Raw genomic sequence first — 24,424 nt, 5'->3', positions numbered from 1 at the left:
CCTGGGGTTACTGGCTGGCTCTGTACTAGCTCAGTGATTTAGACATTTTTTTTTTTTAAGTTGTCCTTTAAGCCCCAAGAACAGGCCACATTTTAAAGATAGCACTGACTGATTACCTGATAAGATAGTTCAACCACTGACAGTACTTGACCTACCTGTTCTGGAAAGCAGATGCTAAAGGTATTTTATGAGTACCCTTATTTCTATTCGCCTTAATATGTTTTGTTTCTTAATATGTGTTGTTTCTGCTGAGATAGAATAGTACATGATAGTAGACTGCGGTACATCAGTGAAACCTGGTAGCCAAACCCTCAAGGTGGTAGGACATTTTCATAGTGCTACCTCCCCATTTGGATTTCAGTTTTTCAGACATCCCATACACAACAAAATGGTAGGCATGTCTTACATAGGGTTTTAGAATAAGTGTTCCTACAAAATAGACAGTGAAATTATTAGCATTACTGCCTCACAGCACTGTGGTCATGGGTTTGATTCTTACCATGGCAAAGTTTGTATATTCTCCTGGTGCTTGCGTGGGTTTCCCCCGGGTAATGGCAGGCTGGGCTGGGGGGGCGGGGGGGGGGGGGGGGGGGCAGGGTGCCATGTGTCCCCCAGGCCACTCTGTTACCTAGTGTCTCGGGCCACATCAAGTCACAGTCACCCCTCCCCCTGTGCTCACAACTATACAGAGCGCACTGCGCAGCACATGCTTCCCCCACCCCAGTCAGTTAGCGGCTATTTGAAATGCAACACTGGCCACCAGCCAATCACAACTTGTGTTCCGGCAGCAGCCGTGATTGGCTGCCGGGTCATGAGCTCCAATTGGCTCACGAACTGGAGCCCTATTTGAAATGGCTCCCGGAGGGGCTAGCAGCGGCAGCGTGAGTTGGGTTGGGCTGGACGAGAGTGTACTGAGCGGTGGCCGCCTCTATGACAGCCACCCCAGCCCCTGCAAGAACAGGGTACACACATGGCTCGACCCCCTATCTATTGATCTTTCCTCCCCTCCTAACTTCCCTGCTGCTAGTAAGGATGTGTCAGCATGGCAGCATGCCTGCCCTGGCCCCAGCAGTCCCCTCACTCTCTTTAATGAGTAGTACCCAGCTTCCTTATGTCCTGTGCTAGCCTACTCATGCTGTCCCCAGTGCCCACCTATTCTGTCCTGACTCTCCTCTAATCCACAGCACTCCTACTACCTGCCAATTCCTCCTTTCCCCGGCTTCCACCGCAACCTGCATATCTCTACTCTCCCTAGCGCCCTATGTCTCTCTAGTGCCCTGTGTCTCTCTGCCCTCCCTAGCACCCTGTGTCTCTAATCCCTCCCTAGCTCTCTGCATCTCTCTCTGCCCTCCCTAGTGCCCTACATCTCTCTAGCGCACTGTGTCTCTCTGCCCTCCCTAGTGCTCTGTGTCTCTCATCTCTCCATAGCGCTCTGCATCTCTCTCTGCCCTCCCTAGCACCCTGCGTCTCTCTGCCCTTTCTAGCGCCCTGTGTATCTCTGCCCTCCCTAGCGCCCTGTGTATCGCATCCCTCCCTACACTCTGCATCTCTCTATCTGCCCTCCCTAGTGCCCTATAACACTCTATCCCTCCCTAGTGCCCTGCTTCTCTCTATCCCTCCCTAGTGCCCTGTGTCTCTCTCTGCCTTCCCTAGCACCCAGTCTCTCTCTATCCCTCCCTAGCATCATGTGTCACCCCACCATCACTGACCCTACGTCTCTCCCCACCATCACTGTCCCTGCGTCTCTCCCCATCATCACTGTTCCTGCGTCTCTCCCTGTCGTCACTGTTGCTGAATCCGCTCCATCACTGTCCCTGCGTCTCTCCCCACCATCACTGTCCCTGAATCTCTCCCCGTCGTCACTGTTGCTGAATCAGCTCCGTCACTGTCCCTGCATCGTGGCCCACTCCATGTGGCATAATGTGAATTGTATATCCTACTGCACAGCAAAATGTGAATTTTGGCTCCTACTGTGCGGCATCATGTGAATTTTGTCTCGTACTGTGTGGCATAATTTGAATTTTGGCTCCTATTGCGTGGCATAATGTGAATTTTGGACCTTTCTGTATGACATAACGTGAATTTTGGCTCATTCTGTGTGAATTAATGCTTATTCTGTGTAGCATAATGTCAATATTGGCTCAGTCCATGTGAATTTGGCTTATTCCGTGTGGAATAATGTGCATTTTTAATCATTGCATGCGAATTTTGGCTTATTCCTTGTGGCATAATGTGACTTTTGGCTCAATCCATGTGGCATAACGTAAGTTTTGACTCCTTCTGTGTGAATTATGACTTATTATATGTGGTATAATGTGAATTTTGGCTCTTTCCGTGTGAATGATGGCTTATTCTGTGTAATATAATGTAAATTTTGACTCAATCCCTGTGAATTTTGGCTTATTCCATATGGCATAATGTATAAGGGGCAAATAAAGTATAAGGAAGTCTACTATTGTGTTGCATAATTTGTATAAGAGTGGCCACACACCCTTTCCCTGGAGCGCGCACACTCAACTTTCACTTTGCCACTTCAAAATATCCACTTCAATCATACCTCCCAACATTGAGCCTTTGGGAGGAGGGATGCTTCACGTGCCGGAGGCGCGTAACCAAATTTTTGGGGGTGTGACCTATTGCCGCAAGGTCACACCCCCATTTCCGCCACTGTGGGGGCATGGCTAGCGGTTCTGGGAGCTGCTGGCTATGTCCTCAGCCCGTCAGGCTGCAGGAATAGATGCTGTGCTCATGCGCTGTGACAGCCACCGCTTACGCATTCCGACATCACGCTGCCGTGACGTGTAGCTGCAGCACGGGCTGGGGCAGGGAGTGTTGCCACTGTAACCCGACGCCAGGTGGGTTTTTACTGAGGGGTCGGTGCTCTTTACTTGCCCCCCAGGCTAAAAGGTGCCAGACAGCCCCTGCCCCCGGGTACTCCAGTTTCCTTCCACAATCCAAAAATATACTGGTAAATTATTTTAAATTAGCCCTAGAATGTCTATGTGCATGTACATGAGCTGGGGGAATATAGATTGTAAGCTCCATTGTTGCAGGGACTGATGTGAATGTTTATTTACAGTTTATTTTATAGGGCAGCATATTCTGTTGCGCTTTACAATGTTTCAAATATTCTATGTAAAGCACTGTTGAATATGTGTGCACTATATTCAAGTAACTGGTAATTAATAAAAAAAACAGCCAACATATATGGATCTACAGCTGTTGTTGAACTAAAACTCCCAGCATGCCCTGCCTTGAATTCCACAAACATTTGGAGTTACACAAATTATCCATCGCTACTTTAATAAGAAATTATGCTACATGCCCTGTTTCAACTCAATTCTGTTAAAAACATAAATATTTATTAATTTATTCATTATTCATTAGAGGTGCCATACTCTTACAGATCAGAATATTTATTCTTCACTATGAAAGATTTTAGTTTCTATTTGACTGTGCTGACTATTATGTTTTTATCTGTGGAGATGTTTTAGTAAGCTAGATGCGTTTCAAAAATAGGACTGTCCATTCAAAAGTTGTTATAACAATAATAATAATAATAATAATAATAATAATAAAAACAATGATGTTAAGGTGCGTACACACGGGGGGAGATATATTGCTAGCAATATATTGCTTGCAATATATTGCTGAGCAATATATTGCTCAGTGTCTCCTTTTCAACAAGCGACCAGAGATGGTCACTGTTGAAAACGAACCTCTGCTGGGGGTGCCGCAGAGGTAATTAGCTGGTCGCAGGAGCAAGCTCCTGCGACCAGCGATTACAATGGGGCAGAAAACGGGAGCGCGCACCCGGCGATTTATCGCCGGGGCACACTCCCAATCACTGGCAATATGGTCGCCTGCGACCATATTCCCAGCGATTATAGCCCCTATCGCCCCCGTGTGTACACAGCATTAGTTATTAGGACTTTTCTTCCAGTAGAGCTCAAAGTGCTTTGCATTTGCATTTAAGAACACAAGATACAATATAAGCTTACCAAACAAGAGAACAAAGCATTTGGGATGTGGGGGTTAGGTTTTGAAACGAAAGGGAAAATTAGTGAAATTAGGGGCCTGATTCAGATCTGTTCACTAGGCAGCATGTAATCGCAAACTAGCGAGCAGGTAAACGCACCCACCCGAACATCCACCGCCGGTACGGTAGCACATCCCCTCGCATGCTGCCGCACAGCCGAAGAAACATTTGATAATGAAATTATATTTCTGCCATTCATAATGAAAAGTCAGCGTAATGAAAAGTCATTTACACGCTGCCCTCCATATTCGGGGCAGAGGACCACCCAGCATTTTTATGGGGACACCCATAAAATGCTGGGTGTTCCCCTGCTTCTGCCCCTGCCTGCCGCCTTGCCTCCCCTACTCAAGCAAACGGCTTGGCGACTGAATATCGCCGAAGCCGTTCACTCCTGGGGTTTGCTCATATGTATATTTGCACATGTGCAAACCCCGAATATCGGGGATGGGGACAAATTTGGCCCATAACATACAGGCACTGGCGTAACTAAGCCACCGCAGCCCCCGCCATGGCGGGGAGGCGCAGAGTAACTATGGGCGCCTGGGGGGCTGCGGGGCTATAGTTACCCGCTGCGCTGCTGCCCGGCCGCATCTGCGGTCACTGCCCGTCACTCGCTCCCGGCGCCGGCTCCTGCTGATAATGAAAAGTGACACTTAGAAAATGGCTGCCCCCGTATTGCAGACAGTTTTGGCAGCCATTTTCTAAGAGTCACTTTTCATTATCAGCAGGAGCCGGCGCCGGGAGCGAGTGACGGGACAGTGACGCAGATGCGGCCGGGCAGCAGCGCAGCGGAGTCAGCGCAGACAGGTATGGGTATGGGTAGGGGTAGGGGTAGGGGTGGGGGCGCGCCGGAAAAAATTGGGGGGGGGGGGGGCGCGCCGAAAAAAATTGGCGGGGGGGCGCAAAATATATAGTTACGCCACTGCATACAGGTCTGAATTGGCTCCTTAGTGTAATGTGCGAGTAACAGATGAGTCTTGAGTCTGCCTTTGAAGTATTCTGAGTGGAGACCAATGACGAGCTAATACGTAGCTTTAACATGGCATAGGTAGGAGTGACTGTACTAAACATTAGGAATAAGATCTTTTCACTGTCAAATACCATAATGTCCAACATCAGCGCGGACTGTGACATTAGGGGTTATGCCTGATTGGCCATTAAAACTACTGACCTGAGTTCTTAAATAGCAACTTCTCATACAATAGCTTTGCCATGTACTGACCATAAAATACATTGCAAAATCCGGCTGTAATTCTTTCCTGTTAGATAACTTGTCCAAGAGGTTTTTGTCTATTCACCATGAACATTTTCACTTATTCTGGTACCATAGTCTACCTTAGTGACTGTCATGTAATGTGTCATCTATAAGTAGGCTTCCTACACATCTTTTCACACAACAGCCCTGTTCTTTCCAGTATAAAGTCTTCATGGATGACATAACCTGAAATACCAGTTGATTCCAAAATGAAAAAGGTGTTTTGTAAGACATACAGTTTCCATGATATGGCAGAATATTAAGGTGTCTGACAGCATAGGTGCCGATTCAGTGGGTGCTCAAGGGCCCGAGCACCCACAGAAATTGATGAGCACCCACGGGCCCGAGTCTCGCTGCTGGGCCACCATATTAACTTTCTAATTTGCAGCTGCAGCACCCGCATCGCCAGCCCTGCCGCCTGGCAAACGGTATGCCGGGAAGAGTGTATTCTGTCCGCTCTTTAGTGACCCGGAGGCTGCCGCATAAAAGCTGCAGCCCAGCGCCATTAACAGAGCTGACAGAAGCATCTTTCCAGCATTCCTGTGCATGGGGGTACGTACGGTTATCATAGAGAAACAGCTGCAGGTCCACAAGTTATGTGTAAAAAGGGGAACACTGTTGCGGTAATTTGAATATTGGAGACAACTGTGCTGCATATTGGTATTATTTTGTGGCCACGCCCCTTCCCCTTTAAGTCACTCCCCTATATTTTTGGCTTGAGCACCCACCAGCAAAAACATAAATTGGCATCTATGACTGGCAGGATTTCTTGGCTGCATAATAAAAAACTGTCATAATGTTTTCTTGTCTCTAAGAAGTCCTTAAAGATTTCCATTCATTTCAGATTTACGAACTGATTGCTAGCTGCTTTCTTTTAAAAGGGAGCTCAATTCTTCAGATCAGTAATCATTTACTAATGACCTGGAACCTGGAGCTGAAAATGGGCCTATTATGAGAAGTGAGGTCAAAGCCATGAAGGCATATAGAACCCATACACTCTAAGCATAACTGTGTAAAATAGGAATGCAATTTTAATATTCATAAATTATGGCCAACCATGAGGCCAGCTGGTGTCTGTCTGGTGAACATCATGCTGTCACGATGACGGGACTATTTTTTTGTGGTAGCCTGGGGCTGCAGCTCCATCCGCCCCATTGTAAATCTGGATCTGGTACTATCAACTAGTAAAATATTATATTGGTGTACCCCTCACATTCATGAGGCACTGCATTCTAGTGAGGTCTGACAGACATTCATGAGGCACTGGATGCTAGCGAGGCCTGGCATACATTTATGAGGCATTTCATACAAGTGAGGCCTGTTATACCTACATGAGGCACTGGATACTAGCGAGGCCTAGCATACCTTGATGAAGCACTGAATAATATTGAGGCCTGGCATACATTCATTAAACACGTACTTGCCGACTTCTTGGCTGCTCTCATCGGCAGCAAGAACTTCCAGGGTGGGGGGAGCAGTGACGTGCTACAGGGGGCAGGTTGGAGATGAGTGGACAGTATGGAGGCATGGTGGCCAAGAAGACACATCATCATAGCTATGCCCCACTATATAATACAGAAATGACAAGCATTATACATATGGGGCCTGGTTAGGATGATTCAGCAAAAAATCGCATCATTGGCTGCCCGAACCGCTCACTTTACAAAGTGGGTTGCCGCGTTGGGTTGCGCAGAGATGTTGAGAGACATGCCTACCTTTCCAGGGGGCCGATCCGTGTCATGAGACAGTGGATACTAGTGAATTTATATTTTTTGTTAATATTACTTTAGCCATAAAATGGATGTCTCCACTGTGTGTAGTGGCAGGGTCACATTAGCATAACCTACTAAATTGTCATTAAATACACGTTAATAGATTACTTCTATCAACAGATCAATCCAGTGTTGAATGAGTTAATCCTTTCAGGTCCAACTAGTCAGGCTCAACAGCCCTAGCACTAGTAGCAGATCCAATGGTGAACTACTTTAAAATAAGATGTAGACCAATTTTTAATCAAAAAAGTAATACAAATTACCATTAATTTAAACATTTAAACCAGACTGTTTGAATTGCAAATTTTAAAAAAAAATATTTTGACTGCAAAAGGTTAATGAAGACTAGTTACTGGTATACAGAGCATAAAGTGGGAAGAAATTATCCCCAACTTGTTTGCTTGAACTGAGTTTTCATCACATAACACGCCCATAAATGTCAAATAAACAATTCACTTCATTTTGTGTAGTGACAGGCATGCTATTTTACTGAACAGAAAATGCTGAGTGTAGCAGCCTCTCCCCTCAGTCCGGACAAGGATAATCCCTCTGTCATAAAATACCAGTCTCTCTTGTTGTAGTAATGTACACTGAGAGCAGCGAGAGAGCATATGTCATACATTACCAACCCCTTCAGCAAACGCTGCCAAGGAGACTGAAGGAAAAGATTTAAGGCAAATATATTTTTATATAGCAGAAAATTATCATAAAGCAAACTCCAATTTAATGCATTGTACAATTAAAGTGGTTTTAGAATGTTAAATTGATTATTAGTAATAATAATAATAATAATAATTTTGTGCTTTTCTCATAGCACTTTACATTTGCAGTTCAGTCACCTTATTACAAAAGAGGCAGCCATCTTGGATGCACTACAATAGTTAGAGTGGATGAATACAAAAATGAAATTCAAATATAAGAAGCCCACAGCCATCAGTTCCATGTATTATTCATCCAACACCGAAAAGTAGCATTTTGGTTGCTACTGTCGGTTACATTCGTTTGGGACAGCAATATTATTACACATGGTGAGATACACCAAGTGCACGTATACAATTTACAAACAACAAGATATCCACAGTATAATCAGTTCCACAAATTGTGTATTCCATGCACAAAAGTAACTGTAGGTTCTTTGGTGGGACAAGCAGTGGCGGTTTCGGGGGGGGGGGGGGGCAGTTGACACCAAGACACGTGTCCCCGCCCCACCATTTATATGATTTTATTTAAATAATAATTATTATTTATAGTGCACTGTCAGTGTCTGCATTACATTAAATTAAACAGCAACATGCCAGTCATGTTGGCCACAAGGCTGCAGACTGTCAGTCTGTCAGAAATGCTCCGGGCTCCCTTGGTAGTGGCTACAGCCTGTATATGACTGACAGAGGATAGAGAGGGGTCTGGAGCTGCCACTGCCCAGTGCCAAGTCCTGGCACATTCAGAATATTATGTGTGTGACTGTCGACCATCATGCTGCAGACCAAATGATCCAAACCCACCAAAAGAGATGGTTTGGTGAAATTAAGATCTCCAACCAAAGTAGAGACTTAGGCTTCCATTAAAGATTTAAAAGTTAACAATGAGGATGAAGCACTTGAGCATTCACCATTGGCAAAACATTAAAGGAAAAATGAACAAGGACATGTATATGCAGCATGGAATGAGCAACCGCTGTAAATAGAGGTATCTTCTAGAAACATGTAGCTTTGGGACCCACATCTGGATGAATGCAGAAGGGCTACAGCTATTTAATGCCAACTTGTGTTACTGCCTTACCTTCTGAATAAGCTCTTAAACAGTGCATAAGACAAAATAAGGGTTCAACCCACAAAATGGCTGCTTCCTGGCACTTCTGAATGATATTGGCCAAAATATCGTTCAGTCTGTATGCTACGAACGACGAACGTCAAACCATGATACGCGTACAGCAGGCATATCCAAACTGTGGCCCTCCAGTTGTTGTGAAACTACACATCCCAGCATGCCTTGCCACAGTTTTGCTATTAGGGAATGCTAAAACTTTGGCAAGGCATGCTGGGATATGTAGTTTCACAACAGCTGGAGGGCCACAGTTTAGTCATGCCTGGCGTATAGACTGTAGCTAAATTCTTCGTCGTTCATCTTGTTCAAATCGTTCAGTGTGTACAGTAAGTTCAAGGGGGATTGGTCACCAATGTCTTTCAGTGCATACATCATCCAGAGTGTATGCACCATTACTATTACATTATAACATATATATATAATCTGATTGGTTGTCCATAGCATCATCCCATCTTCAATATATCTCCAATCTTAGTAAATAAACCCCCTTGTGCTTAAATTAATCATTTCTTCTGACAGCAGAGCGAGTCTATGCTGTGTTATAATGCAGGACAGGCAGTAAATTAGAGAAGGAATGGTCATTTTTATTTTTTGATGAACAGGAAAAAAAGTTGCCTTGCTCTCTTGATACTTTAATAACTAGGGCAGCAACAGCGCTGCATAATAACTAGGATGGCGACAGAATTGCAATTCAGGAATTGCTGTCATTGTGACAAAATAGCCAGGCACACTGTCAATTGTATTCAAATGACCATTAAAATGAAGTGTCTGCTGTGCATGCAGATGACAGTAGGTGACGTCCTCACCCCAGCCTCATTTGCACACTTTAAAGATGACTTTTTGACCTTTACAATTGCAGCATCTTGTTCACTGGTAGACCATAGTTGCTATAGAAGGCTTTGTCTGGGTTGTGGTCCAATCCCAAAAGCCAGAATACCAACAGCAGAATCCCATAGTCAATGCAATCTGGGTGGAATCTTACCACCCATGATCACATTGCAATATGTGATCCTAACGGCAGGATGCATCTCCATCCAGTTGCAGGGACCAGAGCTCCGATGCTTAACATTCCTTGGATTAGTAAATTTGGCAGCATCGCATCATCCATAGAAACCTATACCTGCTGCGGTCCCTTCTGCTTCTATTCTAGAGATAATTAATATTCGCATCTAACCACCGAAAACAGGTGTTTTGTGGAAATTAGCCACATATATTGAATGATAAATGGGCCCCTTTCCGTCTGGATGCTCAAGTTGGGATTCAGGTGTTGGTCTTCTGACTGCCGGGATTTAATTCCCTGCATGACTTTTTACAACTTGCATTTTTTGTTAGCTTTAATTAAGCAAAACAAAAACAACTAAACCTTAAAATACACATAGAAAATAAATCTACTGTATCATCTATCTTGTCACATGCATGAATAGCAGCAGCCTCTGCACTACTTATACACTGCGACAGGAGGGCTAGTTATGTCACTGTGATCAAGCCGGGGGGCCTCCTGACGGAGGGGGGCATGGGGTACAGTATCCCCTGCATCACCCCCTTAATCTAGCTATGGGCAGTGGGCAGAGGCGGTCACCTCCCCACTGCACATATGAGAGAGGCTGCACACAGAATCCTTACACGTTGTACCATATTATGCTGCACAGTTATGCCTCTTTCACCATATTATGCCCTACTGTAATGCTGCTGTCACCATATTATGCCCTACAGTAATGCTGCTATCACAATATTATGCCCCACATAGTAATGCCCTTTACAAATTATACCACACAACTTGCTCAGTCTCAGGGGTGTCAACGAGTGTGATTCATGGCGCCTCTAGCAGAAAATATAAATAGTGATAAGGAAACGTTCAAAATAACCTAAAACTTTTTCATATAATGCACCAATAAGCCATCCACAGCAATATGTAGGGGTGTGGTATAGGGTTCCGACAGTCTGGATCCTGACAGTCATTATCACAACATCGGGATCCCGACTGGTCGGACCCAGACAGCATGGCGAGCACAACAAAGCCCCTCGCCACCTATTCTATTCTCCCTCTATGTGGGTCGCGAACCCCCCCCCCCCCCCCCAGGGAGAATAACCATTGCCCGTCGGGCCCCCATGTGTCGGGGTTTTGACTGTCGGAATCCCGACGTCGGGTAAATGACTGTCGGGATCCCAACTGTCGGGACCCCGTCCGGCACCCCTGTGTAGCATGTGAACATTCTGTGCAGTAAAACAGCACAAATTATCAGCAACATATTAAAGGACCTCATTAAAGCACTGTCTATTGTAACAGCATTATAGTAATTTGTGCAGTACATAAGTCAATTAGAAAGTTTTTCACTTGCTCAATCTCTGATCCTGATCAGTGGAACATTCTGCAGCAGATATTAACATTTGTCATGTATAACATTACTCTTTGGTTCTGAGATATCTATATCTCAGAACTGTATCTCTCTGTATCTCTCTGTATTTAAATTAAATTGATATAAACCACTTCCTGTGCTATTTATGAGGGATAAATGTTATAAACTAGCAAAAATTAAGAAAGGGGGGAAGCAATGACTAAAGCCCTGTACACACGGTGAGATATTGGCTAATGGACAATTTTGACAAAGCAATTTTGACTAAGCAATTTTGAGAGAGATTTTGGCTAGATGCACTGGCTTGACTAAGCGATTTTGTCTAAGTAATGATAGTCTATAGATGCCCATACACGGTACAATTATTGTATGCAATTTGGACTAGATTGCATCTCATTGCATATGTTTTGCAAGGAGATGTGATGCAATCTAGTCCAAATTGCATACAATAATTGTACCGTGTATGGGCACCTTAAGATCTAGTATCACAGTCTAGCTATGCTAAGCAGTCTATGCTAGACAATTTTGACTAAGTAGTAGAAAAATAGGGAGATTTTGGCTAAACTTCTAGGAGATTCTCAAAATCTCCTGCCAAAATCTCACCATGTATACACTCCTAAGTCACAGATGGGCTACTTCTCAAATGGTCGTACATAACATAGAATATTTTAATGCAGAGAAGAAGTTGGACTAAATAAAAGACAAACTGATTTGCTTTGTGTTTTAACTGGAAAATCAATTCACTACTGCCTGAAATGCCATGCAATTTTTAGTGAGAATTTAATTTTAACTTTTGAGATTTATTTTTAAAGTGTATGTTTGATATTAACTTATAATACTGTGTTGTTTTTTTTTAAACATTAGTTTTTATTATTTTTTTACGTTACGTTACAGGATAAATAATAGGGTACATAAAGAAAAAAGAAAATTAAAATAGGTACACATTGATACATTCACGTACATGTATATATATTTGCATGGGATGCGGTCATCTATTAGAATGAACTTAGGTCTACAGTCATTAGGTCGACCCCACTAGGTCGACTGGCAGGAAGGTCGACCTGACTTAAGGTCGACATGGGCCAAGGTCGACATGACTTAAGGTCGAATTTGCATAAAGGTCGACATGAGGAAGGTCGACTGGTCATAAGGTCGACATGGGTTTTTCACTGTTTTTTGAGCCGTCATGTGCCGACAGGCGGTATTTCATGCCCTACCATCCACTAGGGCGTAGTGGGAGAATAAAATAGTGTGCCGAGCGCAGCGAGGCACCGTGCCCGAAGCATTGCGAGCGAAGCGAGCGATGCGAGGGTCCAATTCTCATTGCCAACTGTGTCCATGTCGACTGTGTCAACATTTGGATAAAAAAACTGTGAAAAACCCATGTCGACCTTATGACCAGTCGACCTTCCTCATGTCGACCTTTATGCAAATTCGACCTTAAGTCATGTCGACCTTGGCCCATGTCGACCTTAAGTCAGGTCGACCTTCCTGCCAGTCGACCTAGTGGGGTCGACCTAATGACTGTAGACCTAAGTTCATTCTGACAGATGTCCCGATTCCTGTTGCATTTATAGTTCAACATTACTAAAGAGGCCAATCAGGAGGCCCTCAGAGAGCTCTCAGTAGCAAAGGGAGACTAGGCTATGGTCTAGTGGTCCAGTACTCAGACCAGCCAAGCCACTTGATTAGTGGATTGGAGGTCGAGGAAGAGTATAATACTGTGTTTTTTAATTATTTTAAAATTATTTGGGTTTTTTATAATTTTTTTAACCATTGTTGTCGATTGTTGTTATTCTTAAATTTAGTTGATCCATGACAGTAGAGAGTTGTATAAAGATTCCAAGTAATCTAGTGAATAAAATAAATTTTTGTTCTGTCATCACTTGCCAATTGCAGCCCCAGATGTTATGTTTTGGTAAAGCCCCATACCCTCTAGAAGATCGGGGACCCGGTGAGGTGACGGCTTGGAAGGGCCCTTTTGGGGGATATATTTTAGTAGTATTCATTTAGCACTTTCTAGAAGATAATAGATAGTTTCTGATTGGTTGCCCATAGCAACAACCCAATAGAAATAGAACAAATTCCCCCCTACCTTTAACAGTTCTATTTTTTTTTAGCTCCCATATAGGGAGAGTACATAGTTTAAGATGAGCGGAAGTGTCACAAATTTTGATCTCTAAAGTATCCTCATTGCCTGATACACTTTCCTATTTAATATCAATCAGTTACACTACAAACAGAATGTAAATCAAATAGAGTCAGCGTTACTTCCATTGAATAAAAACTATAAAAGTATCACAAGAAAATGACCAAACAAAATAATAAATAAATAATGAGATTGTTTTAAGCAGTGATGCACTAATAATACTGTATATCAAGTATAATTTGTGAATTATTTAAATCATTTTTTTGTACTAGAAGGAACTTTAGGAAATATGAATCCTCTCTGGCTCTGTGGTAGGTTCCATTATGTTTTACACAGCTGGAGAGCCTGAAGGTTACTAACATTAAGGGTCTTGAAGCAAATTAATGGTAGTGGAGAATGGCAAATAACGGACTTCTGTATGTACAAGGTTAATATGATGTGTGGGCTGTCCTACAAGCATACTGTAGTAATCCTGGGAAACTGCAAGATTTATGGCATGATGGGACGTTTACATGAGGCTGAGTTTGCTGCTCTGTCTGTATCATAATGCAACGCTCAATCCTGCTTTTTTGTCTTGTTTTACATTCCATGGTGCTTACACATCTCTCCATTGAATCATGCTTTGCAGAATTATTTAGATAAATACAATATTGAAAAACGGCGAACATGTATTTTCACTACCCGAGATTAAAATAAAAGCAATTGTAACTTTATAATGGCAATTTTTTTATATTACACACTTCGTATATATATATTTGAATTTTACATTTTTGCCATTGATATGTCGATTATTTGCTACCAGTGCAAATCACAGAATTATGCAAAAATACAATTAGACATAGCTAATAAAGAAAGTGATCTACTTTGTGGGCACTCTTTTGTAAGCGAGATCACTTTCGTTATTTGCTACGGTTAATTGTGTTCTTTTCGAGTATCAAGTATTCAATTACTGGGACCACCTCCAACTAATACTCCATTCAGGCAAAGCAAGTACCCTAGGCTTTTGACTGACTTGTGTATCATAACCCAGTTTAAGTGTGAATGGTGCTACCCAGGATTTTAATCCTACTGTATGTTGCACTTAAGCCCCTTTCACATTGCAGTTTTAACACAGCATATTTTTAACTGCTTTAAAACATTACCAGCTGCAATATGAAAGCTCCACAATCAATTTACCGGTTACAAAATACCGGTATTTTGAAACGTGTTAAAAACAGGATCCTACACGTTTCTGAGCCGTTTTTCCTGCAGTCTGAACAGCTCCGAAACGGTATTTGCTACAAATCATAACCACACATGGTCTCCGCCCACAAGCAGGATAAAAACATTTAAAATGACATTGTATGGCTTTCTATGGGTGAAATGGGTTGAATCTGAAGGTACAAAAACGGTATTCAAACTGCAATATACCTGGGTTTAACTGGCTTTTGACCCGTTTTAAGACACGTTTACAAAAACGAGTTGAAAGCAGGTTTTTGCAATGTGAAACCAGCTTAATAGGCTGTTCGGTGCTGCCTGGGGGGAGGGGGGGGCTGCCTAGAGGGAGCAAGATCTATGATATAGGGAGAGGGCAATTTGCAGAATTATCTGTGGAAGCAAATCACCCAGTGTGGGTAGGTTGCAGGATTATCTGTGGAAGCAGATAGCCCAGTGTGGGTAGGTTGGGGAGTTACTACATATGTGGAAGCAGATCACATAGGCCCTTATTCAGATCTGATCGCAGTACAAATTCGTTCTCAAAATGGGTAAAACCAGGTGCACTGCAGGTGGGGCAGATGTAACATGTATAGAGAGATTTAGATTTGTGTGAGTTATTTTGTTTCTGTGCAGGGTAAATACCAGCTGCATTATTTTTACACTGCAATTTAGATTTCAGTTTCAACACATCCCACCCATTAACTCTCTCTCTCTGCACATGTTACATCTGCCCCACCTGCAGCACACATGGTTTTGCCCAGTTTGAGAACAAATTTGTACTGCAATCAGATCTGAATAAGGGCCATAGTGTGGGCAATTTGCAGAATTACCTGTGGAAGAACATCACCCACTGAGGGCAGGTTGCAAATTTGTCTATGGAAGCAAATCTCCCGGAGAGGACAGGTTGCAGAATTATCAGTAGAAGCAGATCACCCAGTGTGGGCAGGTTGCAGAATTCATAATGGAAATACAGAAGACCTTCCTGTGCAAATAACAGAAGACAGTGGCAAGAACAGAAATACCTGCCAAATAAGTAGATTCCCTCAAATAAAGTTGTCAGTAAACCAGGGCCGGCGCTACCCACTCAGCAGCTCCTGCAAAGCAGGCAGGCGCCATGCTGAAAAGGCGCTGTCTCCCTCCCTGCTCTGCTAAAGCTGCCTCAGCCCTCACTGTCACTGCCTCCTGCACGCCGCCCGCAGCGCCTGTCTGATAGCGGGCGGGCGGCAGTATAAAGAGCTGCTCCCTGCACCGCGCACACACTGTCCTCCTCCTGCGACCTGCCCCCTCTTCCTCACGGACACTTGCACTGAGGCATGTAGCGCTGTCTGTGAATGCCTGGATGACATATCATGTCCGGATTCACCCCCTACCTATTGCTCCCTGCGCCTGTCAGCTGTCAATCAAATGATGAACAGGCAGCAGCGCCACCTCCCCTTCCTTCCCTCTTCTCAGTGTGCTGTGCCAGTGCCGCTGCCAGTCCTCAACACTCCGCCCCCTCTATCTCCTCCCCTCTTCCTCCATCTCCTCCTTCTCTCCCCTCCTTTCCCCCTCAGTCCCTAGTGCTGCACATACTTTTTGTACTGCTTTTGGATCGCATCGCACACACATTGCATGCATGCTGTGCAATGCGATCTAGCCCATAACTTATGCGATTCTCGCAGCGTGTATGGCACCTTTAGTGCCTGCAACATTTTGCGGACACAGCACTGAGATGGTGTATGCATACATGTACATGCACCCAAGATTCTCCATAGGATCGCATGTTGCATACACTCCCACAATCGGGCGGCAGCTTGTTGCAATGGCAATGTGAAAGGGCGCAAAATGTATGGTTTGCAGGAGGGCGCCGGACACCCTAGCACCGGCCCTGCAGTAAACTGTAAAATAAATTTTTTAAATGTCATATATATTATAGATCTATCTCTCTATCTATCTATCTATCTATCTATCTATCAGTATAGCAGTTTTAAATGTTGATCAGTACAGTACTATGAGTTGACTCATCTCAAGTGCATTTGCCCAATATTTGAGTACCATACTATAGTATACAGTGGCTGGTATAAACTAGTCAACAATGAATACAGTTTGTGGAAGAATAATGACATTCCTAAGACACATTTCTGTGCTGCCCATGTCATTTGTCTGGTTATCCTATTTGGCATATATAGTCCTGCCAGTGGCCATATGATATAACAGTAATGAATGGTATAGAACAACACACACATATCTATGTGAAGCATAGCAGTCTAAAATGACAGACGCTATAAAGGTGCAATGTACCTATTAAGTACTGCTGACTGCTGCTCCTATAAGCAGAAACAAACAGCAAGTTGTTTACTGGTAGATACTATGATCAGCCATATTTCAACCCCATGATTTAACATCAGTGGTATGTTTAAGCCAACATGTGTGTTTGGGGTAATATTGCCCTTTTACCTTGCCATGCACAGACCATGGTAAACAATGAGTTTATTAGAGTGGACACAGTATGTGTTGGACATGCACATCTCATATCTGTAGTTTAGGCTACAGAATACTTGCCTACTTTTTAAAACTTCAGGGAGATTATAGTTGGTAATAGAATTTTGCAAGTGCCCCATTGAGGGGGTGTGTACCGGTATATGATTGCTAAAGTCCATTAAATATCTCCATTCTCCCCTCACATTTTGTTGAGGCATGGGCAAATAGGATCTGAGAAACTGGTATGGGGCAGGACTGGATAAAAGGTGGCAATATACCAGTGTCTGAACTTTTAGGTTGTGGGCCCAGGTGCAAACAGGGAGAGGCAGAAGGAGGGAGGGGGAGGCAGAGTGTGACATGGAAAAACAGTAGGTGACAGGAAGGGGGGACAGGGGTAGCAGTGGGCCCCTTAGTCCTCAGGGGCCCCGGTGCACTTCACCTGCTGCACCAATGGTAGTTCCGCCTCTGTACTATACCTAATACACTGACAGCATTCAACTATTATATTTGTACAAGTATACACACTCTCATCATTACGATGGAGAAATCAGAAAACACCACAGGGTTTAGAGCTTGTTTAGGTTCCAGAATACACCTTATACTTGTTTCTTAGAACCAAATAATTGAAAAATTTTGTAGTAATTTGTCCCAGCTTATCCTGCTGCAGTATGTGTGTGATTTATGGGACACTTGTTACATTGCAATGCAATACAGATTTGATCATTTCTGTTGCATTGATCGGATCCATGTATTTGGGGAAAATATATATATTTTCTACATATACTGTATGCATTGATCATTTAGTATTTACAGACAAGCACATGGATATTAATGAAGGCCTTAAATACTTACTCATATGTATAGATATTAAATCAAACTTATCAGATAAAGTTTATATATTGACATATATTCATGTTGTAGATTAGAAACACCATGTGTAGCTAAGCTGAGTTACAGAACACTAGTGTTTAGTAATGTGCATTACTGTGCTACATATATCTGAACACGTCACAGTCACTACACCTAGGTTGTATGTTATACAGATGTAATAGTATAGATAGCAGCATATTTTTATAACAAAATGATCATCAGAAAATAAATCCTTGGTTTTAGTTATTTCAGAAAACGTCATCAGATCAAGTTTCCATCTCTAAACAGGCACGTACACACTAGACCCCTGGACACAGCCTTAAACTGACAAGGCACGCTGGAACTTGTAGTTCCACAAGTGCATGAATCCGATGTAATCACATCTTCAGGTATGTAATGTCTTTCACATATGATGTACATATTTTGCTTATCCTGATAACTTAATGCAGTAATCTATACTGTAGGGATCATCTTTGCCAGGATCCATCATTGCGCTTGTTTGTGCGCAGACAGGACGCCTAAGCTGGTATCTGTACAGACAGACGTATGGTTTTATGCTGCAGATCTCCACTTTCATGCGTGACAGCGACTTCCATCAGCTGGGGCAGCCTTGTGCTGACAACTTACTTACATGTTACACTATATTATTTACTAATACAGCTCTCCATTTACAGATAATAGCGCCCGGTAACACTAGATGCCACTAATATAGTATAATTACATATTTAAATAAACATTATGCATTTCAGATATACGACTGTCGGCTGCAGCAGATAATTCGTAGCGCTGTCATTCATATATACATTGGTGTATGTGTATATATATATATATATATACAGTATATATATATATGTATATATATATATATATATATATAGATATATATCTATATATAGATATATAGATATAGATATAGATATATAGATATATCTATATATAGATCTATATATCTATAGAGATATATAGATTTATATCTATCTAACTATATATATTGGATTCATAGCAACCACGCACTTGACTGGTCTTCCTGAATATAGATGCGATGACAACATTGATATAAATACAGTGAATTAACGGAGCGATTACAGAATAACAGGCGATTATACGACAGTAACACAAATCATTAAGATCTGCTTCTTGTTTGTTCTAAAGTACGTGGCTGTATCTATTTCTACATACATAACCTTAGTGCCACTTTCTGTAACAAGAGCCTATTAATATCTTCTGGGATCATCTATCAAATCCTCTCTCCTTTCACACCCCTGATCAGCCCTGTGTCGTTAAAGTGTTTCCTACATTGCGTGTGTTCTTCATATCTTCATGTATTCCATATTGTTTCCCTTTACCACTTACTGCTATGTATCATTCGTCTCATCGATCTGTACATGCCCTTTAGTTATTATTACTGTTATTCTGTTATAGTAGTTTCCCAATATTTGTATGCATGCAACTACTGTAGTCACTGCTTTTATTGTGTGTGTATATATGTGTATATGTGTATATGTGTGTATATGTGTGTGTGTGTGTGTGTATATGTGTGTGTGTATATATGTGTGTGTATATATATATATATATATATATATATTATACACAAACTCCTACAAATACACATCTAATGCGCTTTTTTACATTTGCCTCTTGCTGATTTATACACATTTGAGTCACTATTTTGCACAACACAAATGAGTCATCTGGAGTTAACTCCTGTGTTGCCGAGAGCTTGCAATCAGAAATCTCTGCAGATGGGATAGAGGACCTGAGCAGTTGTGGCTGTGTGTGAATATCTCAGCGTTTCCATCAGCCCATGGGGCCCCCAGTTCCTGTGTGAGAGTGCCCAGCACCTGCAGCTGTCAGTTCTCTTGATGACCAGAGCTGAACCCAGATCAAATCGCAGCCTTTGTTCCCAACAGAAAACTTTGTATTGTGCCTGGTGAGATCGGCTCTCAGATAAAGGGCCAGGGTATGCAGCACCAGGCCAGCAATTTACAGAGAACCAGTCTGGAGTGTCAGTTATTCGAAGTAATAAATTGTATTTTAACAACTGCCCTCTGATGACTATTCCCAATATGTGACCTAATGGTGTCCATCGCCAGAGGTCTGCCTCTGTTGGGTTCCCGAAGTGCCCTGTACCAATAGATATGACTCACCACTGAACCATGCACACAAGACCTATCTATCTATCTATCTATCTATCTATCTGTCTGTCTGTCTAAAGATATATAGATACATATTATATATCTAATATATAAATATACACACAAATACACACATATAGGAACATATTAATAGTGTTAATTATTTGAGATTTTCCCCAGCAATATAATGTGTGCAATTCTGTGACACAAACACACAAATACAAATACGACAGGAGATTTGGTATGTCTCAAGATCAAATCCTCATTACCTCCCTGGATCAGATTATAAATTGGGATCTACACCATTCATCCTTCATCTACAAACTGCAGAGGGGGATATACACCAGCCATCTATCACATCTTAAGTAGATCAGGGATTAAACTGAGATCTGCAACACTTATCGTTCTGATCTACTGTAATAAGTTTTCTATGGCCGGTTTAGAGACGCTTTAGATCAGGGTTTTATCTATCAATATAATTTCAGAATCAAATTGGTGATTGGGAGAGGGTCCAAACGTCTCATATTATAAAGCGTATATACATCAAGCTTTCAGGTTAGTATACAACGTATGTTGTATGTGTCATATCTCCAATAGAAACAGACAACATTCGATTTTCAAATATCATCAAAGACAAGAGGTTTAAATTGGTATTTAAAACATCTGCTACATATAGAACATAAGTATTCTTATTTTATATAACAAACTAACATTAAATGGCTTTTATATTACATAGTTTAAATGACTCAGTTTACTAAAGAGCTCCAAGTTTGCAGTGATCGGTAATCAATAGTACATCGCGTTTATTTCTTGTGATCATCCGTTAACATAAATTCAGTAAATCCACAAATGTACAAAAATGAGCATACACTTTTAATTGTGGGATTGTTCGAAAATTTCATTTTCACAGATAACCAACAAAATAGTGAAAACGATCCACTCACAAAACAATTTGAAATTAAAATCATTTATATATTTGGAACTAATAACTATCATATTATAATTGTATATTATATTCTACACAATTGTAATTTCACAGTAACAAAAAAAAATGATCAACCAAAAGCAGTTCTTGTTCAATTATAAAATGATGGAACACTGGTAAAGATCAAATACTGTACTTTGTTGCAAATTAGATTATCCAATTGTCTACATTGTACACAAACTGTTGGGAAACTACATTCTGAAGAACTTTAATGTTTATGTTTAAGGATTAATTATATTGAATAGTAAGTCAGTATGTAACTCAAGATAGATAGATAGATAGATAGATAGATAGATAGATAGATAGATAGATAGATAGATAGATAGATAGAATTAAATCTATAACAACTCACAGGCGTAATAACAGGGAAGATTTATAGCCGTTGTAGCTGACCCCCCTAATACTAATTGTACACCTATAAGGCGGCAGAGGAGTTAACACCTTCTCTTCCAGGCTTGCTGAGAATAAGCCCTCCTGGCCCAGCCAGCACTCAATGGCAGGGTTGCTACATAGTTAATGCATGCTGACACTGCTAGTATACGAGTCTGTGTAAAACTACTTACTGATGTGACAGCTCAGCTGTATTATGGATAGCTATAATGACTGATGGTGAGAGGTACAGTATATGGTGATGGTGATACAGGCAGAGTGTAGCCTGGGTACAAGGGGGACTGTAAACTTTGGGAGGTAATCTCACCCCGTGCAGACCAAGATCTGGTTCCTGTTAAATCATGAAAAATCGTAGAACAGATTCTAGCCATCATTTCCTTCCTGTTACATTCATAAATTTACTGGGGGAACTGGTGGGGTGACAGGTGTGCCCAATTGGACAGGCATTTACTAACCCCTAAAAAATAGACTTAACAAACCAACACTTCTCTCAGTCCAATCCCACGGGATCCCACTCACACAGCTGCAACTGAGGGGATAGTGAGCGTTGGTTTGGTGATGACTGATCATGAGTACATACACACATATATATATATATATATATATATATATAAACACATATATACATATGTATAGATTTGTGTATATTTATATATAGATATATAGATATATATATAACTACACATACACACAAACACCAACATATATGAGCACATTTATGTTTTGTAGGTCATATCTTACAATTTGTATATTATTTTTACTTATTCGATCTACCGTATTACTATATAAAACATATATATATATATATATATATATATATATATATATATATATATATATATATAGTAAACCTTATAACTTGCTATGTATAAATACTTAATGCACGGATCATTTAGCAGTGATGTATGTTTCCAGTGCTGACATCACATGGTTTTACACCCTGTATACTATGGAGCAAGTTCCATACTTGGGTGTCTCTGTACTTATTTCACCCCCAATGATGAATGTGTATGTATATGTAAATGTATATATATATGCGCACATATATCTCTCTACACATACACACATGTATAGGAAGTTTATGGAGCCGTGCTCCTTGCTGGATTCCCAGCTCTCCTGGCATGTCAGCCTACAGCAGCTGCTCCGCTGGGAGATCTCTCATACTGCAGCTGTTATATACTATAGTAAACAAATCTCTATTTCCTATCGCTATATAATGTAGTGCAAGTGTTATACACAATTACAGGAGGCCAAACCTCATACGATCACTACAAATGCTTTATTAGAAATATTACAAATATCACTTTTATTCTGCATATGAATATTAGAATCACGACATGTCACAGAGTACGTGCAGCATTATTTTTTATTTGAAAGGTTTTGTAAAAGTTATATTTGATCACAACACTTATTTGTTATGTTATCGCCAAGAACTAAAACTACAGAAGATAAACTGTGCTTATTAATGGCATTCACCGCTTCTGAGTTTTTGCTTTTTTTGTCTCCCTGCCTAATAACTTGCATGGGAAGATCCCAAAATGTGTTCTGTGCCGTCCGAGAATTGCTCACTTACACTGTATACAGGAGTCAGTTCTTTGTATAAATATCATTTCTCCAGCAGCTGCCTGCAGCAGCATAAGGCACTACTTCTCTGGTTCAGACTGGGGCTCCCAGTTATTATTTTATAGATAGATAGATAGATAGATAGATAGATAGATAGATAAGATAGATAGATAGATAGATAGATAGATAGATAGATAAGATAGATAGATAGATAGATAGATAGATAGATAGATAGATAGATAGATAGATAGATAGATAGATAGATAGATAGATAGATGACTCAATGTCAGCAGTCAGAGTAGTTATTGTCGAGTGTCCTTCTGTACTGGACTGAACAATAAAAGTTTAATGGGATTTTGTTTCGGGGATGTGACCAACTTTTGCCCATCTAAAAGGACCTGTGAGATTATCGGTTGGGTACCTGTAAATACTATGACCTTATAGAAAGTAGGGGATGTGTCTCTGTGTGTGTGTGTGTGTATATATATATATATATATATATATATATATATATATATATATATATATATATATATATATATATATATATCTCACACACAGTCACACATATATATGTATCTATGTGTGTGTATATGTATGTATGTGTATATATATATATATATATATATATATATATACACACCCACAAATAAATAAATACATACATACATACGTACTCTTAAAAGTGTCTGTGTGTGTGTTTAGGTTAATCTTTGTCTAAAATGCATATGATGCCCACCACTACTATGCCCTGCAGGAACACGTGGGTATTATTTAGGGGAATGTACTGCCGGTGTAATAAGGAATAATTGTACTTACAGTGATGCTGACAGGCTTCCTGGGCTAATCCTTGCTGTCCTGACAATGTGTCCTGTGCTGGATATAGACTTGCTAGCTGCTGCAATAGTTAAGTCCTCCCTAGGTTTCCCGGGTGCCCTGGTACTTGCTAAACTGCTCACATGCAAAGAGAGTAGAAGAGATTCCAGGCGACTGGCTCCCATTCACTTCAGCCATTCACTTTATTGTAGGCAGCGGGCGCCCCTAGCCTCAGCCAATGAGTCCTGCAACCTGAGCCGGCCCCTTTCCAGATGCTCAGCCCAGAGACATGTCCATCATTCCAGCTGTGCTCTGCCAGGCTACACCCACCAGCCTAAACGAAGTCAGTCTCAGTGACAAGGTAACCCCCCTGTGCCCCCCTAATATACAATCAACTGCACAGACACGTGGCTTCAAAAGAGGAGTGTAAGATCACCACTCTGTCTAATGAGACACACAATCTACATATTCTAGTTTTCTAAGCTTTAATAAAGCTGTCTGGAACTTGGTTATGTGGTATCTTCTGTCTATGAGCTAGAGATGGGCTCAATAACATGTTGTAGGATAACATATTTAGAGATCTCTGCACCTGGCTATATAGCCATAGAGAAAAAA

The 24,424-nt window shown here is 41.5% G+C and overlaps 1 protein-coding gene across 1 annotated transcript in view; it reads right to left on the bottom strand.

The window, feature by feature from the left end:
* Positions 1–23,972, bottom strand: part of PITX3 (paired like homeodomain 3) — a 77,405-nt gene extending 53,433 nt beyond the window's left edge. The window contains exon 1 of the mRNA XM_083145547.1: positions 23,813–23,972. The gene's annotated coding sequence lies outside the window, so the exon portion shown is untranslated. The remainder of the gene's footprint in view (positions 1–23,812) is intronic.
* Positions 23,973–24,424: the final 452 nt, after the last annotated feature.

Source organism: Crinia signifera, chromosome 6 (assembly GCF_055691185.1).
Source record: "Crinia signifera chromosome 6, ASM5569118v1, whole genome shotgun sequence".
Lineage (NCBI taxonomy): Eukaryota > Metazoa > Chordata > Amphibia > Anura > Myobatrachidae > Crinia > Crinia signifera.
This window is presented reverse-complemented; position numbering and strand designations above follow the sequence as displayed.